Here is a 20,028-nt window from a genome sequence, read left to right on the forward strand (position 1 = left end):
CAATAGGCTCAGATATGCAGATGACACCACCCTTATGGCAGAAAGTGAAGGGGAACTAAAAACCTCTTGATGAAAGTGAAAGTGGAGAGTAAAAAAGTTGGCTTAAAGCTCAACATTCAGAAAACAAAGATCATGGCATCTGGTCCCATCACTTCATGGGAAATAGATGGGGAAACAGTGTCAGGCTTTATTTGTTTTTGGCTCCAAAATCACTGCAGATGGTGATTGCAGCCATGAAATTAAAAGACACTTACTCCTTTGAAGGAAAGTTATGACCAACTTAGATAGCATATTCAAAAGCAGAGACATTACTTTGCCAACAAAGGTCCATCTAGTCAAGGCTATGGTTTTTCCAGTGATTATGTATGGATGTGAGAGTTGGACTGTGAAGAAGGCTGAGCGCCGAAGAATTGATGCTTTTGAACTGTGGTGTTGGAGAAGACTCTTGAGAGTCCCTTGGACTGCAAGGAGATCCAACCAGTCCATTCTGAAGGAGATCAGCCCTGGGATTTCTTTGGAAGGAATGATGCTAAAGCTGAAACTCCAGTACTTTGGTCACCTCATGAGAAGAGTTGGCTCATTGGAAAAGACTCTGATGCTGGGAAGGATTGGGGGCAGGAGGAGAAGGGGATGACAGAGGATGAGATGGCTGGATGGCATCACTGACTCGATGGCCGTGAGTCTGAGTGAACTCCGGGAGTTGGTGATGGACAGGGAGGCCTGGCGTGCTGCGATTCATGGGGTCGCAAAGAGTCCGACAGGACTGAGCGACTGATCTAATCTGATCTGATAGGAAATTTAACTTAAGGTTTTTAATTTTTGGTTTGATTGGCTATTGAAAGTGACACATTTATAAATCCTTAAAGTCAAATTTTGTAAACTGATAGTTGTTACAGGGCTTACCCATAGTAGTCACATCCTGGCTCATAAAATCTTGGAAAATTTTATCATCTGACATCAGAGAATCAAGTAATTCAATTTTTAAAACTACTTCAAATGTCTCTACATAAGTTTGGTTATTAGAGATACCTCTAATATATAAGACTCTCATGTTAGAACTAAGCCATACCTCTTATTCTGCTGCTTCTTCTTTCCCCATAACACATATTACTACCTAACTTATTATATAATTGGTCATTTTTAATGTTTGTTGTATATCTCTTCAATAGATTTTAAGAACCATGAATGTGAGGGTAGTGTCTAGCACATGGTGGGTATTTAATACACTTTTGAGAAATAAGTGCAACTTGAAAAAGGCCTTTTCTACATTGTATAATCTCTAATTCTAGTTTGCAATCTCTAATTGCAAGTCATTATGATAAGAACCAACATCCCCAAATAATCTTTAGATTATATCATTTCTTCACTTTGTCCACAGGTTGCTCAGTTGTTAATTTTCTTGTGGGTTCTTGATCTATTTTGATGTATGCTAGTTGTTCATCTGGACTAGAAAAAATTTCAGAATTAAACTGGATGCTTTGAACTCAAAGGGGGAAAGGACTGACCTCCAAATGTGTGTATAAAATCTGAGATCTACATGTTATATCAAAATGCAGCATCAAAGTTAGATTGTATCAATACATGTAGCTATTACAACTATTACAGCAGTAAATGTAAATTATCACTTGATAGGTATCTAAAAACTTATTATATGTTGAAAGTCTGTACTAAAGCCATATTTTCCCATGGGCTATCTTTCTAGTAGAAATAAGTGCATGGACATTTTAAGGCTGTTACATGTTTCTTTTCAGTTATTTTGGTATGTTAAAGATGTTCATATAACTTAAATCAGGTGAGTAAAAGACATTTTCATTTACTTATATTTTGTCTCCTCTTCTAAAATTTTATTTTCCCTTGCCTGCTTCTTCTTGAAGCAATGCTAGGTGTTTGGTGAGGAGGAATTTTCCATCCTCCCTGCTGAGCTCAGGCAGCAGAAGAGGCACCACAAGGCAGGGGATTCCGTAGTGATGCTGCTGCTTATCAGCTCAGGTTGTGTCATATGAGCTTTGATTATTATCTTAACTCAACAACTGAAACTTTTTTATTTACCAATAAATTATTCATCTCTCTTTAGAACCAGCTTTGGTAGTTGACTCCACAATCTCTAGAGTTGAGTTAGTGCACCAGATAGATTTATTAGATTCTACAGAAAAAGGAAGAAGTCCCTTGATTATAATTAGTTTGTTATAATGCAACCAAATCCCTTAGTTGCCCCAGAAAATATAATTTTCAAAAGTTATACAACATTCACAGAGAAAAATAAAACACATATGCATTTAGGTTAGAAAAACTGAGAGAAATACTTTGTTACACTGTGAAAATGATTTTTTAGCACCTTTGTGATGCCAGCACAACTCAAACTCTACACCCATACTTCTCTACACCGGTACTTGGAAGATTGATGACTCAGATTATCCAACCTCAATAAACACAAAACAACAAACACAAAACAAAGAAGAACACTGATACTTTGTTTTATTACAAATTGAGTAATTTACATTCAAGCCAAAAAAAAAAAAAAAAGCACATACACAAACTTCAAAGATAAGCCAGAGGTAAAAATTTGCAATGCATGGGACACCCAAAATACCAAAACCTAGGATATATAATGATTCTTACATCCAGCAGAAGACAATCCCCAAGAAAACTGGGCAAAAGATAGAAAGACATAATCTGAAGAAAAAGAAACCTGAATGTCCAATGAACATATGGAAAAGCATATATTTTTAATAGTAAACAGAAAAGTGAAAATAAGACATCAATGAGATACTATTTCAACTCCAATAAGAGTATGAGAGCTTCATAGCTTTCATATATGATGTCAATACAAGTTGGTATAACCTCCTAAAAAGCATTTTGGCAATATCTAATAAAATTGAGGGTGCAGATACATGCAGTCCAGTAATCTACCCCTAACCATATATTCAGAAAACTAAGATCATGGCATCTGGTCCCATCACTGCATGGCAAATAGATGGGAAAACAATGGAAATACTGACAGACTTTATTTTGGGGGGTTCCAAAATCAGTGCACATGATGACTACAGCCACGAAATTAAAAGACGCTTGCGCCTTGGAAGAAAAGCTATGACCAACCTACTAGACAGCATATTAAAAAGCAGAGACATTACTTTGCCAACAAAGGTCCATCTAGTCAAGGCTATGGTTTTTCCAGTAGTCATGTATGGATGTGAGAGTTGGACTACAAAGAAAGCTGAGCACCAAAGAATTGATGCTTTTGAACTGTGTTGTTGGAGAAGACTCTTGAGAGTCCCTTGGACTACAAGGAGATCCAACCAGTCCATCCTAAAGCAGATCAGTCCTGGGTGTTCATTGGAGGGACTGATGTTGAAGCTGAAACTCCAATACTTTGGCCACCTGATGCGGAGAGCTGACTCATTTGAAAAGACCCTGATGTTGGGAAAGATTGAGGTCCGGAGGAGAAGGGGACGACGGAGAATGAGATGGTTGGATGGCATCACCGACAAAATGGACATGGGTTTGGGTGGACTCCGGGAGTTGGTGATGGACGGGGAGGCCTGGCATGCTGTGGTTCATGGGGCCTCAAAGAGTCGGACATGACTTAGTGACTGAACTGAACTTAACTGAACTATATGGATGTGAAAGCTGGACTATAAAGAAAGCTGAACACTGAAGAATTGATGCTTTTGAACTGTGGTGTTGGGGAGGACTCTTGAGAGTCCCTTGGACTGCAAGGAGATCCAACCAGTCCATCCTAAAGGAAATCAGTCCTGAATGTTCATTGGAAGGACTGATGCTGAAACTCCAATACTTAGGCCACCTGATGTGAAGAACTAACTCATTGGAAAAGACCCTGATGCTGGGAAAGATTGAAAGTGGGAGGAGAAAGGAACAACAGAAAATGAGATGGTTGGACGACATCACTGACTCAACGGACATGAGTTTGAGTAAGCTTTGGGAGATGGTGATGGACAGGGAAGCCTGGCATGCTGCAGTGTATGGGGGTAGTAAAGAGTTGGACACAACTGAGCAACTGAACTGAACCATATATTCTAGAGAAAATATCTCAAAAACAGCCTGCCAACCACCAACACAAGGATAGGTCTGACCTATGAGTCCACTTGTCTCTGTCTGATATCTGAGTACAGCTATCACACAAATCAACCCAGACCAGAAGAATTGTGAGAAATAAGTAAGTATAGTTTCAAGTCACTAAATTATGGAGAAATTAGTCTCACATAAAAGAAGCTATCATATCTACTCATGTTTATGCTGTATATGAATATAAATACAAATACAGTGAAAATAAAAATGGGATTATATTATCATTTTTGAAACAACAGCATAGAATAATATTTTTCCTATATGGAGCAAGATTGTTATTGCTGTTTTCTCCATAACTCTAGAAAAAAAAAAAAAGTAGAGAGTGGTATATTTCCCTTATCATTCTAAAATAGTAGCCAGAGTTTCTGTATGCTGAATCTGGGCTCCCTCACATCACATGATCTTTGTGGACCTTAGTACATTTCAATCTTTGTCTTCATTTGCTTTGTCTTCATGCACTGGGAGAGGCTAGTGCTTAGAGTCGCGGTGGCTGTGTCCCAAATGTAGAAGGAAAAGGAAATTGTGTTCATTTAGTTTGTCCCAGAAGCAGACAGTGAGAAAGAAATTTGAGTGCCAGAGGTACATTTGGGAAGTGCAGAAAATAATAACAAGGGAGAGGAAAGGTGATACAGGGAAGGGAAGGAGAAAAAAGGTATATTATTCAGCCTGCTGCTGCTGCTAAGTCACGTCAGTCGTGTCCTACTCTGTGTGACCCCCTAGACGGCAGCCCACCAGGCTCCCTGGGAGTCTCCAGGCAAGAACACTGGAGTGGGTTGCCATTTCCTTCTCCAATGCATGAAAGTGAAAGTGAAGTTGCTCAGTCGTGTCCGACTCTTCGCGACCCCATGGACTGCAACATACTAGGCTCCTCTGTTCATGGGATTTTCCAGGCAAGAGCACTGGAATGGGGTGCCATCGCCTTCTCCGATTATTCAGCCTACTCTCCCACAAAGCCAACTGGAGCTCAGTCCTATAAGGAAACAATAAACTGGTGTATACACCTGACTCAACTTTGCCTCTGCAACACTGCTCATCTACCACATAAGGATGAGAGCTGGAGTATTAACACACAACCTTCAGTGAGTTCCTTGGTCAGAGGAGCCTGGCAGGCTACAGTGCATGGAATCATGAAAAGTCAGACACAATTGAATGATAAGACATCACCTTCATGAGTTGAGGCCTGATCCAGTGGAAGAGTGGTGTTAATTCCTTTAAATTTCCAGACTGCTATGTGGAAGGAATGCTTTTCTTGGCTCTGGGGCAAAAAAAAATTCTCAGATACGGGGAAGTTCATCAGAGAACAATGAAAGGTCTAAGACATAGTAGCAGAGCCTGATGGTGTCTGTTCCAGGGATGTATCCCATAATTGGGCAAAGGAGAAACTTGGTTTGAAAACTTCAGAGACTGGTCTACTTGCTCAGAGATGGGAAAGTGGGGACTTGAATGACTCCATTTGCCATGGTTACTATGAATGGAGACCTTGAAGATGAAGTAGAAGTTGACTCCAGATTTGCTGTGCTGGCACCTCAGACCACCAGGCTTTCAAGGGTCCACATGCTGCAAGGAGCAGGCTCTAAGGTAGCCAGGTATTGCAGAAGGAGAGCCAAGTTTTCAACCTCAAAGCCCTTGGAGATGCATGTATTGTAGACAGTGGGGATGCCCTACATAAGGTTGTTATGTATCATTGGTAAGTGGGGCATTAGCCTGGGTGATTCAGGAAGAAAATCCATCTAAGGTTTCCTGCACTTAAAGTGTTGTAGAACAAATTATAACCAGTTTTATCTAGTTAGACATCAATATATTCTGAGTAAAATCAAGATGATTAACTTTTTTTTTTTTTAATTTTACATATGTGAAGCTGTCTGAGAATTTTCTCAGGAGAAATCCCTAACTGTGGAAATCTGGATGAAAAGTTTGGGTTTTAAAATATACTGCAAAATTGTCTTTGAAAATGGATATATTGATTTGTACATAGTTCTATCAATGTATTTGGAGTTTTGATGATTAAGTGGCATTAAAAACATTTCTTATAACTGCATACAGCTATTCCTAGCTTCCATGTCTTAATTTTCTCTTATTTCATAAAAGAACAGTAAGTCATGAGTTATCAACACAAGGATGTCAAAAGGTGCCAAAATGTTCTTAATTAGGCCAGTTGATTTTGTTTCCATTTTTGTGTTATTTCTGAAAACTTTGAAAGAGATTTTTTCAAGTTATCCAAACTCATTTGCTAAATTTAGTGATCCAAACTTATCTGCTAAGTTTGCTTGCTTTTGATTGTGAAATTGGAAAGTGAAAGTCATTCAGTGGTGTCCGACTGTTTGTAACCCCATGGACTGTAGCCTGCCAGGTTCCTCTATCCATGGAATTCTCCAGTCAAGAATATTTGAGTGGGTTTCCATTCCCTTCTGCAGGGGATCTTCCTAACCCAAGGATCAAACCCAGGTCTCCTGCATTGCAGGCAAATCCTTTACTGTCTGAGTTGTCAGGGAAGCCCTTATTTGTTTTTGTATACTATTAAATTCATATTTCATTTAATGTCAGGGAGTTACTAGAATTCTAGTTCAGTGACTCATTTTCTGTTTTGTTCTTCATTATTTTATTGTTTAGCACATATACTAGAGAACCGATAAACAGAATTCCATGTATATCATAAGTATCACTTGGTTGATTTACAATGCTTAAAATTTCCATCGATCACATGGACCACAGCCTTGTCTAACTCAATGAAACTGAGCCATGCTGTGTGGGACCACCCAAGATGGACGGGTCCTGATAGAGAGTTCCACTGGAGAAGGGAATGGCAAATCACTTCAGTATTGTTGCCTTGAGAACCCCATGAACAGTATAAAAAGGCAAAAAGGTAGGACACTGAAAGATGAACTCCCCAGGTTGGTAGGTGCCCAATATGCTACTGGAGATCAGTAGAGAAATAACTTCAGAGAGAATGAAGGGATGGAGGCAAAGCAAAACAACACCCAGTTGTGGATGGGACCGGAGATGGAAGTCAAGTCCCATGCTGTAAAGAGCAAAATTGCATAGGAACCTGGATTGTTAGGTCCATGAATCAAGGCAAATTGGAAGTGGTCCAACAGGAAATGGCAAGAGTGAACATTGACATTCTAGGAATCAGTGAACTAAGATGAACTGGAAAGGGTGAATTTAACTTAGATGACCATTATATCTACTAGTGTGGGCAGGACTCCCTTAGAAGAAATGGAGTAGTGATCATAGTCAACAAAAGAGTCTGAAATGCAGTACTTGGATGCAATCTCAAAAATGACAGAATGACCTCTGTTTGTTTCCAAGGCAAACCATTCAATATCACAGTAATCCAAGTCTATGCCCTGACCAGTAATGCTGAAGAAGCTGAAGTTGAACGGTTCTATGAAGACCTACGAGACCTTTTAGAACTAACACCCAAAAAAGATGTCCTTTTCATTATAGGGGACTGGAATGCAAAATAGGAAGTCAAGAAATACCTGGAGTAACAGGCAAATTTGGCCTTGGAGTACAGAATGAAGCAGGGCAAAGGCTAATAGAGTTCTGCCAAGTTCTGCACTGGTCATAGCAAACACCCATTCCAACAACACAAGAGAAGACTGTACATATAGACATCACTAGATGGTCAACACCGAAATAAGATTGATTATATTCTTTGCAGCCAAAGATGGAGAAGCTGTATACAGTCAGCAAAAACAAGATTGGGAGCTGACTGTGGCTCAGATCATGAACTCCTTATTGCCAAATTCAGACTTAAATTGAAGAAATTGGGGGAAACCACTAGACCATTCAGGTATGACCTAAATCAAATCCCTTATGATTATACAGTGGAAGTAAGAAATAGATTTAAGGGACTAGATTTGATAGACAGAGTGCCTGATGAACTATGGACGGAGGTTTGTGACATTGTACAGGAGACAGGAATCAAGACCATCCTCAAGAAAAAGAAATGCAAAATAGCAAAGTGGCTGTCTGGGGAGGCCTTACAAATAGCTGTGAAAAGAAGAGAATCAAAAAGCAAAGAAGAAAAGGAAAGATATACCCATTTGAATGCAGAGTTCCAAAGAATAGAGAAGAGAGATAAGAAAGCCTTCCTCAGGGATCAGTGCAAAGAAATAGAGGAAAACAATAGAATAGGAAAGACTAGAGATCTCTTTAAGAAAATTAGATATACCAAGGGAACATTTCATGCAAAGATGGGCTTGATAAAGGACAGAAATGGTATAGACCTAACAGAAGCAGAAGATATTAAGAAGAGGTGGCAAGAAGACACAGAAGAAGTGTACAAAAAGCTCTTAATGACCCAGATAAGCATGATGGCATGATCACTCACATTCACCTAGAGCCAGACATCCTGGAATGTGAAGTCAAGTGGGCTTTAGGAAGCATCACTACGAACAAAGCTAGTGGAGGTGATGGAATTCCAGAGGAGCTATTTCAAATCTTAAAAGATGATGCTGTGAAAGTGCTACACTCAATATGTCAGCAAATTTGGAAAACTCAGCAGTGGCCACAAGACTGCAAAAGGTCAGTTTTCATCCCAATCCCAAAGAAAGGCAATGCCCCAAATTCTCCAACTACCGCACAATTGCACTCATCTCACATGCCAGCAAAGTAATGCTCAAAATTCTCCAAGCCAGGCTTCAACAATACGTGACGCGTGAACTTCCAGATGTTCAAGCTCGTTTTAGAAAAGGCAGAAGAACCAGAGATCAAATTGCCAACATCCACTGGATCATCAAAAAAGCAAGAGAGTTCCAGAAAAAACATTTATTACTGCTTTATTGACTATGCCAAAGCCTTTGACTGTGTGGATCACAATAAACTGCGGAAAATTCTGAAGGAGATGGGAATACCAGAGCACCAGATCTGCCTCTTGAGAAACCTGTATGCAGGTCAGGAAGCAACAGTTAGAACTGGACATGGAACAACACACTGGTGCCAAATAGGAAAAGGAGTACGTCAAGGCTGTATATTGTCACCCTGCTTATTTAACTTGTATGCAGAGTACATCATGAGAAACACTGGACTGGAAGAAACACAAGCTGGAATCAGGATTGCCAGGAGAAATATCAATAACCTCAGATATGCAGATGACACCACCCTTATGGCAGAAAGTGAAGAAGAACTAAAGAGCCTCTTGATGGAAGTTGAGGAGGAGAGTGAAGAAGTTGGCTTAAGGCTTAAAGCTTAACATTCAGAAAACTAAGATCATGGCATCTGGTCCCATCACTTCATGGGAAATAGATGGGGAAACAGTGGAAACAGTGGCTGACACTATTTTTTTGGGCTCCAAAATCACTGCAGATGGTGACTGTAGCCATGAAATTAAAAGACGCTTATCCATTCATCTGCCAGTCCAGGTTCGATGCAGGATACAAGAAGCTTGGGGCTGGTGCACTGGGATGACCCAGAGGGATGGTATGGGGACAGAGGTGGGAGGGGGGTTCAGGATGGAGAACATGTGTATACCCGTAGAGGTTGCATGTTGATGTATGGCTAAACCAATACAATAATGTAAAGTAAAAAATAATAATAATAATAAATAATGTTAAGACCTAAAAAAAAAGAAAATAAAAATAAAGCTAAGAAGCATAAAAGATGCTTACTCCTTGGAAGGAAAGTTATGACCAACCTAGACAGCATATTAAAAAGCAGAGACATTACTTTGCCAACAAAGGTCCATCTAGTCAAGGCTATGGTTTTTCCAGTAGTCATGTATGGATGTGAGACTTTGACTATAAAGAAGCCTGAGTGCTGAAGAATTGTTACTTTTGAACTGTGGTATTGGAGAAGACTCTTGAGAGTCCCTTGGACTGCAAGGAGATCCAACCAGTCCATCGTAAAGGAGATCAGTTCTGGGTGTTCATTGGAAGGATTGATGTTGAAACTGAAACTTCAATACTTTGGCCACCTGATGTGAAGAACTTACTCATTTGAAAAGACCCTGATGCTGGGAAAGATTGAGTGCAGGAGTAGAAGGGGATGACAGAGGATGAGATGGTTGGATGGCATCACTGACTCAATGGACATGGGTTTGGGTAGACTGCGGCAGTTAGTGTTGGACAGGGAGGCCTGGCGTGCTGCAGTTCTTGGGGTTGCAAAGATTTGGACACGACTGAATGACTGAACCGAACTGAACTGAACTGAAAATTTCCAATAAGTAAAAGGAAAATGAAATTTCATCTTTGATAAGGTGAGATGCTTATCAATAGGTAATAGTAAAATTTTCTTTCTGAATATAATCAAGCATTTGTCCAATTATCTTTAATTGATCTACTATAGATATGAGACTGCAAATTTTAGGTGGAATTGCAATGCTTTACAAATCAAAGAAGAGGATAAAATAAAGCAATAAAATAGGATGGGGTTTTTTTTCATTTGGGCACTCATGGGCTACTTTTTTTCCAATATTGCTAGTGAGGGGAAATTTTTCAATATTTTAAAATCAACCTGGCCTTTGAAATAAAAAAGTTTTCATAATTTTGGCTACTTTTCATTCTAAAAGGGAGTTCTGTGACAGGTTGCTTATTACTGCCTTGTCTGACAGCCTGGAGAAACTATTCAAGCAGGCAGCATGAGTGAAGGGCTAATTATGGCAAGGAGGGAAGAGAGGGGATAGAAATTCATGAGCTTTCATCTCTCCAGTGCCGTTACTCCCTTTCTCCAGCTTAAGATGAAGGCTTGTAAAGATGCCCAATTCTTTTTTGACCAGAAGTGCTCAGAGAAATGGATAAAACCATGGACTTGGGCATTGCAGTGATTGAAACTCATCTGTCTCTTACTAGCTAAATTTAAGTTCTTCTTCTTCTTCTTTTTTTTTTTTTTGCTCACTTGCTTCAGTTGTGTCCAACTCTTTGTGACCCCTGGACTGTAGCCCACCAGCCTCCTCTGTCCTTGGAATTCTACAGTAAGAATATTGGAGTGGGCTGTCATTTCCTTCTCCAGGGGATCTTTTTGACCCAAGAATCAATCCAGTGTCTTTTATGTCTCCTGCATTGGCAGATGGGTTCTGTACCACTAGTGCCACCTGGGAAGACCTTTTCTTTCTTTCTTTTTTTTAAATTGAAGTATAATTTATCTACAGTGTTAGTTTTAGATGTGCAGCACAGTGATTCAGCATTTTTATCTGTTTTACTCCATTTAAAGTTATTACAATACAATGGCTATAATCCTGTGTTGTGTTTCTCATTGCTTATCAGTTTAATACCTAGTAGTTTGTATCTTTCAGTCCCTCTCTTGCCTCCTCTCACCATCCCTCTCTTGTTAGCTGCTGGTTCGTTTTCTTTATCTGTGAGTCTTTCTGTTTTACTATTCACATTAACTTGTTTTATTTTTTAGGTTCCACATTAAGTTGATAATAATATCATATTTGTCTTTCTCTGAATTATTTCACTAAGCATAATACTCTCTAGGTCCATCCATATTGCTGTGGATGGCAGAATTTTATTCTTTTATTTCTGAGTAATACTCCAGTGTGTGTGTGTGTGTGTGTGTGTGTGTGACATCTTTATCCACTCATCTCTTGATAGACATTTGGGTTGTTTCCATATCCTGGATATTGTAAATAAGAGCTATCGTGAACACTGGAGTGCATGTATCTTTTCAGATCAGTGTTTTTGTTTTTTTGGAGATATATTCTCCAAAAATGTAGAAGGTGAATCACTAGATCACATGCTAGTTCTATTTTCAGAGTTTTAAGGAAACTCATACTGTTTTCCATACAAACTACATAAATTTTTTTCCATCAACAGTGTAAAAAGGTTCCCTTTTCTCCACATATTCACCAATATTTGTTATTTGTTGACTTTTGATGATGGCCATTCTAACAGTTATGAGGTGATATTTCATTATTTTGATGTTTATTTGTCTAATAATTAGTGGGTGAACATCTTTCCATTAACCTCTTAATGGTCATATCACTTGTAAAAAAAAAAAAAAAAAAAAACCTCCCATTCCATATGTTGTCTTTTGGTTTTGTTGAGGGTTTCCTTTATTGTGCAAAAGCTTTTAAGTTTGTTAGGTCTCATTTGCTTATTTTTGCTATTTCCTCTTCCTTAGCAGATAGAGCCAAAAATGTTGCTATGCTTTATTTCAGTGTTCTGCCTACAGTCCCTTCTAGGAGTTTTATGGTTTCAGTCCTTACATTTAGTTCTGTAAACCATTTTGAATTTATTTATATTTGATATTGGGCTTCCCTTGTTGCTTCAGTTCAGTTCAGTTCAGTTGCTCAGTCGTGTCGGACTCTTTGCAACCCCATGAATCGCAGCATGCCAGGCCTCCCTGTCCATCACCAACTCCCGGAGTTCACTCAGACTCACGTCCATCGAGTCAGTGATGCCATCCAGCCATCTCATCCTCTGTCGTCCCTTTCTCCTCCTGCCCCCAATCCCTCCCAGCATCAGAGTCTTTTCCAATGAGTCAACTCTTCGCATGAGGTGGCCAAAGTACTGGAGTTTCAGCTTTAGCATAATTCCCTCCAAAGAAATCCCAGGGCTGATCTCCTTGATGGTAACAAATCTGCCAGTAATACAGATCTGGGTTCAAGCTCTGGAGAAGGGAATGGCAACCCACTCCAGTATTCTTGCCTGTAGAAATTCATGGACAAAGGAGCTTGGTGTGCTACAGTCCATGGGGTCGCAGAGTCAGACATGACTGAGCAACTAACACACATATATGATATTTGACAATGTTCTGATTTTATTCTTTTGCACATAGCTCTTCAGTTTTCCCAACCAACTTCTTGAAGAGACTATTGTTTCTCCATGATCATCTCAATAGTTGCAGAAAAAGCACTTGACAAAATTTGACATCCATTCATATAAAAACTCTCATGATTCTTGGTATAAAGGGAACATGTCTCAACATAATAAAGGCCATTTCTGACAAATGCACGGATAACATACTCATTGGTGAAAAGGTGAATACCTTTCTTCTAAAATTAAAAATAAGACAAAGATGTCCACTCTTGCCACTTACATTTAACATAGTAATGGAAATCCTAGCTACAGCAATCAGACAAGAAAAAGAATTAAGAGGCATCCAAATTGGAAGGAAAATAATAAGTCTATCACTATTTTCAGTTGATGTTATAGAAAACCTTAAAGTCTCTAGAAAAACTCTTAGCATTAACAAATTCAGTCAAGTTGCAGGATACAAGATTAATATACAGAAATCTGTTCATTTTGTATGTATCAATAATGAACTATCAGAAAGAGAAAAAAATTGTTTAAATTATCTCAGAAAGAATGAGGTGTAGTCTTTAATCTCCTTGAGTCTTTGTTTCTTTGTCTATAAAATGGGAAAAATAATAATGATCTCACTGGGTAATTGTGAAGTTGAAGCAAGACAAAAATATGTGCATTGTCTATGTTGGTATGTGTCATATACTAAGTCTTGAAGAATAGCAATATTATTTTAATTTGCTGTTTTTGATACTATTCTTACTACTGTTTACTGAATTGCTTTACTTGGTGGCTCAGATGGTAAAGCGTCTGTCTACGACACAGGAGACCTGGGTTCAATCCCTGGGTTGGGAAGATTCCTTGGAGAAGGAAATGGCGATCCACTCCAGTACTATTGCCTGGAAAATCCCATGGACAGCGGAGCCTGGTAGGCTACAGTCCATGGGGTCGCAAAGAGTCGGACACGACTGAGTGACTTCATGTTCACGTTCACTTTCAGAAATGAAGGGAACGTTCCATAGTGTTTGTATCTCCTAACAATCTCACTTAAAAGATGAATTCCAAATTATTATTTTTTGAATAGTGTCAGTAGAACTGGCTTTCTCCTAGGTCTGTAGAAGGAAGATTCTTATTAAGAATTTTTGCTAAGTTTTGTATAAGTCTATGTCATTGTTCAGACAATTATTTCACAAATATAAGTATATAATTCATTCTTGAGAAAAGCCATAATATAAAATAGTTCAGTAGCTATTATTAAAGCTGGATGATAATCAGAATCACTGAGAGAATTTTAAGATATACAGAACCTTAGGTCTCACCCTGGTCTTTCTCAATGAGACGTCTGAGGCGGGCTAACTGTTATCATAGGGAGCACTTCTGTTGGTCAGACCAAGGTGGCCAGTGCTACTGTTGCATTGTTGTTGTTCAGTCGCTAAGTCATGTCTGTCTCTTTCGCAACCCTGTGGACCCACCAGGCTCCTCTGTTCATCGGACTTCCTAGGCAAGAATACTGGAGTGTGTTACCACTTGCTTCTCCGGGGATCTTCCTGATCCAAGGGATCAAACTCACATCTCCTGCATCGGCAGGTGGATTCTTTACCTCCGAGCCACCGGGGAAGCCCCAACTGCCACTGTATTTGAAGATTAAATTTCAGAAAAGTTATGTCTTTAGTAAAATGGGGTAAATGTCCCCCTTCTTGTTGCAGGTAACATTGTGCTTGTGGATTACTTTTCAGAAATGGTATGAAGAGTAAATGTTTTCTCTGCCTTCCCTTTTATTTTTCTAACAGTGTAGACTTTTGAATTATTCTAATTCCCTCCATATGCAAAGATTCTGGCAAAACTGACTTACTCAGTGATATATACTCTTCATGTATATATCACTCCATGAATACTTCTCAACTAGTTTACTAAAATCTTTCTTCTGGGAACTAAAAGACACCATTTTGTAACATTCATAAAAATTTGGGGGAGATAACCCTCTGATATATTTCTCTGTTTACATTTTTAGGATTACCTATTATTTAAAAAATCAACATTATATATAAAGTGCTGGGAAATAAAATGCAGCTGTGTTTTGTGGGAAAGAGATGTGAGAGAATTTCAGTGATTTTTCTAACCATTGGGTTTTTGTTTTAAATTAATTTTTTTATTGAAGGATAATTACTTTACAGAATTTTGTTGTTTTCTGTCAAACCTCAGCATGAATCAGCCATAGGTATACTTATAGTCCTTTCCTTTTGAACCTCACTCCCATTTCCTTCTCCATCCCACCCCTCTAGGTTGATACAGAGCCCCTGTTTAAGTTTCCTGAGCCATACAGCAAATTCCCATTGGCGATCTATTTTACATATGGTAAGCTTACTCCTTGGAAGGAAAGTTATGACCAACCTAGATAGCATATTCAAAAGCAGAGACATTACTTTGCCAACAAAGGTCCCATCTAGTCAAGGCTATGGTTTTTCCAGTGATCATGTATGGATGTGAGAGTTGGACTGTGAAGAAAGCTGAGCACCGAAGAATTGATGCTTTTGAGCTGTGGTGTTGGAGAAGACTCTTGAGAGTCCCTTGGACTGCAAGGAGATCCAACCAGTTCATCCTAAAGATCAGTCCTGAATATTCGTTGGAAGGACTGATGCTGAGCCTGAAACTCCAATACTTTGGCTACCTCATGCAAAGAGTTGACTCACTGGAAAAGACCCTGATGCTGAGAGGGATTGGGGGCAGGAGGAGAAGGGAATAACTGAGGATGAAATGGCTGGATGCCATCATCGACTCAATGGACGTGAGTTTGAGTAAACTCTGGGAGTTGGTGATGGACAGGGAAGCCTGGCATGTTGTGATTTATGGGGTCGCAATGAGTTAGACATGACTGAGTGACTGATCTGAACTGAACTGAACTGAACTGAATGTAAGTTACCATGTTACTCTTTCCATACATCTGACCCTCTCCTCCCCTCTCCACGTCCATAAGTCTATTCTCCATGTCTGTTTCTCCATTGCTGCTCTGTATATAAGTTCTTCAGTACCATTTTTCTAGATTCTGTATCTATGCATTAGACTATGATATTTATCTTTCTCTTCCTGACTTACTTCATTCTGTATAATAGGCTCTAAATTCACCCACTTCATTAGAACTGACTCAAAGACATTTCTTTTTGTGACTGAGTAATATTCCATACTATATGTCAAGACTGTATATTGTCACCCTGCTTTTTGAACTTATGTGCAGAGTACATCATGAAAAATGCTGGGCTGGATGAAACACAAGCTGGAATCAAGATTGCTGGGAGAAATATCAATAACCTCGGATATGCAGATAACACCAAACTTATAAAGAGCCTCTTGATGAAAGTGAAAGAGGAGAGTGAAAAATTTGGCTTAAAGCTCAACATTCAGAAAACTAAATAATGGCATCTGGTCCCATCACTTCATGACAAATAGATAGGGAAACATATTTCTCCATCTATAGTGGAAACAATGACAGACTTTATTTTTGGGGGCTCCAAAATCACTGCAGATGGTGACTGCAGCCATGAAATTGAAAGACACTTACTCCTTGGAAGAAAAGTTATGACCAACCTAGAGAGCATATTAAAAAGCAGAGACATTCCTTTGCCAACAAAAGTCCATCTAGTCAAGGCTATGGTTTTTCCAGTGGTCATGTATGGATGTGAGAGTTGAACTGTAAAGAAATCTGAGTGCCAAAGAATTGATCCTTTTGAACTGTGGTGTTAGAGAAGACTCTTGAGAGTCCCTTGGACTGCATGGAGTTCCAACCAGTCCATCCAAAAGCAAATCAGTCCTGAATATTCATTGGAAGGACTGATGCTGAAGCCCAAACTCGAATACTTAGGCCATCTGATGCAAAGAACTGACTCATTTGAAAAGGCCCTGATGCTGGGAAAGATTGAAGGCAGGAGGAGAAGGAAACAACAGAGAATGAGATGGTTGGATGGCATCACCAACTCAATGGACATGAGTTTGAGTAAACTCCAGGAGTTGGTGATGGACAGAGGGCCCTGGTGTGCTGCAGTTCATGGAGTTGCAAAGAGTCGGACACAAGTGAGTGACTGAACTGAACTGAAGATTCCATTGTGTATACTGACCATAAGGTTTTCATCCATTCATCTGTTGATGGACATCTAGGTTGCCTCCATGTTCTAGCTATTGTAAATAGTGCTGCATTGAACAATGGGATACATGCATCTTTTACAATTTTGGTTTCCTCAGGGTGTATGCCTAGGACTGGGATTGCTGTGTCATATGGAGGTTTTATTCCTAGTTTTTTGAGGAATATCCATATTGTCTTCCATAGTGGCTATATCAATTTTCACTCCCACCAACAGTTCAAGAACGTTCCCTTTTCTCCACACTCTCTCCAGCATTTACTGTTTTTAGACATTTGATGATGGCCATTCTGACTGGTGTGAGGTGATGTCTCACTGTAGTTTTGATTTGCATTTCTCTACTAATGAGAGATATTGAGCATCTTTTCATGTTGTTGTTAGCCATCTGTATGTCTTCTTTGGAGAAATGTCTGTATAGGTCTTTTTCCCACTTTTTGATTGGGTTGTTATTTTTCTGCTATTGAGTAGAATGCTGCTTGTATATTTTGAAAATTAATCCCTTGTTTCATTTGCTATTATTTTCTCCCATTCTGAGGGTTGTCTTGTCACCTTGCTTATAGTTTCCCTTGTTGTGCAAAAGCTTTTAAGCTTAATCAGGTGCCACTTATTCACTTTTGTTTTTATTTCCATTACTCTAGGAGGCAGGTCGTAGAGGATCTTGCTTTGATTTATGTCATAGAGTGTTCTGCCTATGTTTTCCTCTAACAGTTTTATAGTTTCTGGTTTTATATTTGGGTCTTTAATCCATTTTGTGTTTATCTTTGTGTATGATGTTAGGAAGTGTTCTAATCTCATTCTTTTACATGCAGCTGTCCAGTTTTTCCAGCACCATTTATTGAAGGGGCTTTCTTTGCCCCATTGTATATTCTTGCCTCCTTTGTCAAAAAGAAGCTAACCATAGGTGCATGAGTTTATTTCTGGGCTTTCTATCTTGATTCATTGGTCTGTATTTCTGTTTTTGTGCTGGTACCATACTGTCTTGATGACTGTAGCTTTGTAGTATAATCTGAAGTCAGGAAGGTTGATTCCTCCAGCTCCATTCTTCATTCTCAAGACTGCTTTGACTATTTGGGGCCTTTTGTGTTTCCATATGAATTGTGAAATTTTTTGTTCTAGTTCTGTGAAAAATGCCATTGGTAATTTGATAGGGATCGTATTGAATCTGTAGATTGTGCTTGGTACAATCATTTTCACAATATTAGTCTTTTCACAATATTAATTCTTCCTACTCTGGAACATGGAATATCTCTTAATCTGTTTATGCCATATTTGATTTTTTAAATTAGTGTCTTATAATTTTCTGTGTACAGTTTTTTGTCTCCTTAGATATGTTTATTCCTAGATATTTAATTCTTTTTGTTGCAATGGTGAATGGGATTGATTCTTAATTTCTCCTTCTGAATTTTTATTGTTAGTATATAGAAATGCAAATGATTTCTGTGTATTGATTTTGTATCCTGCAATTTTGCTAAATTCACTTATTATCTCTAGTAGTTTTCTGATGTTATCTTTAAGGTTTTCTATGTACAGTATCATGTCATTTTCAAACAGTGAGAGCATTACTTCTTCTTTTCTGATATGGATTCCTTTTCTTTCTTTTTCTTCTCTGATTGCTGTAGTTAGGACTTCCAGACCTATGTTGAATAATAGTGGTGAAAGTGGACACCCTTGTCTTGTTGCTGATCTTAGGGGGAATGCTTTCAGTTCTTCACCATTGAGAATAATGTTTGTTGTAGGCTTATCATATATGGCCTTTACTATCTTGAGGTAGGTTCCTTCTATGGCTATTTTTTTGAAGAGTTTTAGTCATAAATGGGTGCTGAATTTTGTCAAAAGCTTTTTCTGCATCTATTGAGATTATCATATGGTTTTTATCTTTCAATTTGTTAATATGGTGTATCACATTAATTGATTTGTGTTTACTGAAGAATCTTTGCATCCCTGGAATAAACTCAACTTGATCATGGTGTATGAGATTTTTGATGTGTTCCTGAATTCTGTTTGCCAAAATTTTGTTCAATATTTTTGCATCTATGTTCATTAGTGATATTGGCCTGTAGTTTTCTTGTTTTGTGTTGTCTGGTTTTGGTATCAGGGTGATGGTGGCCTTATAGAATGTGTTTGGAAGTATTCCTTCCTCTGAAATGTTTTGGAAGAGTTTTAGAAGGATAGGCATTAGCTCTTCTCTAAATGTTTGATAGAATTCTCCTGTGAAGCCATCTGGCCCTGGGGTTTGTTTTTTGGGATATTTTTGGTGACAGCATCAATTTCAGTGCTTGTAAATGGGTTGTTCATAATTTCTATTTCTTCCTGGCTCAGTCTTGGAAGATTGAACTTTTCTAAGAATCTGTCCATTTCATCCAGGTTATCCATTTTATTGCCATATAGTTGTTCATAATAGTCTCTTATAACCGTTTCTATTTCTGCATTGTCTGTTGTTACCTCTCTTTTTTCATTTCTAATTTTGTTGATTTGATTCTTCTCTCTTTTTTTCTTGATAAGTCTGGTTAATGGTTTGCCAATTTTGTTTATCTTCTCAAAGCATGAGCTTTTCATTATATTAATCTTTACTATTCTTTCATTTCTTTTTCATTTATTTCTGCTCAGATGTTTATGATTTCTTTCCTTCTACTAATTTTTTTTTCTTCTTTGTCCAGTTGTTTTAAGTGTAAAGTTAGGTTGTATATTTGATGTTTTTCTTATTTCTTGAGGTAGGATTGTATTGCTATAAACTTCCCTCTTAGAACTGCTTTTGCTGCATCCCATAGGTTTTGAGTTGCCATGGTTTCATTGTTATTTCTTTCTAGAATTTTTTTTAATTTCCTTTTGATTTCTCAGTAACCTGTTGGTTATTTAGAAACATGTTGTTTAATCTCCATGTGTTTGTGTTTCTTACAGTTTTTTTCTTGTTATTTATATCTAGTGTCATAGCATTGTGTTCAGAGAAGATGCTTGACATGATGTTAATTTTCTTAAATTTCCTGAGGTTCGTTTTGTGACCCAAGATGTGGTCTATTCTGGAGAATGCTCCATGTGCACTTGAGAAGAAAGTGTATTCTTCTGCATTTTGATGGACTGTCCTGAAAATATGAACAAGATCCATCTCACCTAATGTAACATTTAAG

Source organism: Bos javanicus, chromosome 4 (genome assembly GCF_032452875.1).
Source record: "Bos javanicus breed banteng chromosome 4, ARS-OSU_banteng_1.0, whole genome shotgun sequence".
NCBI lineage: Eukaryota > Metazoa > Chordata > Mammalia > Artiodactyla > Bovidae > Bos > Bos javanicus.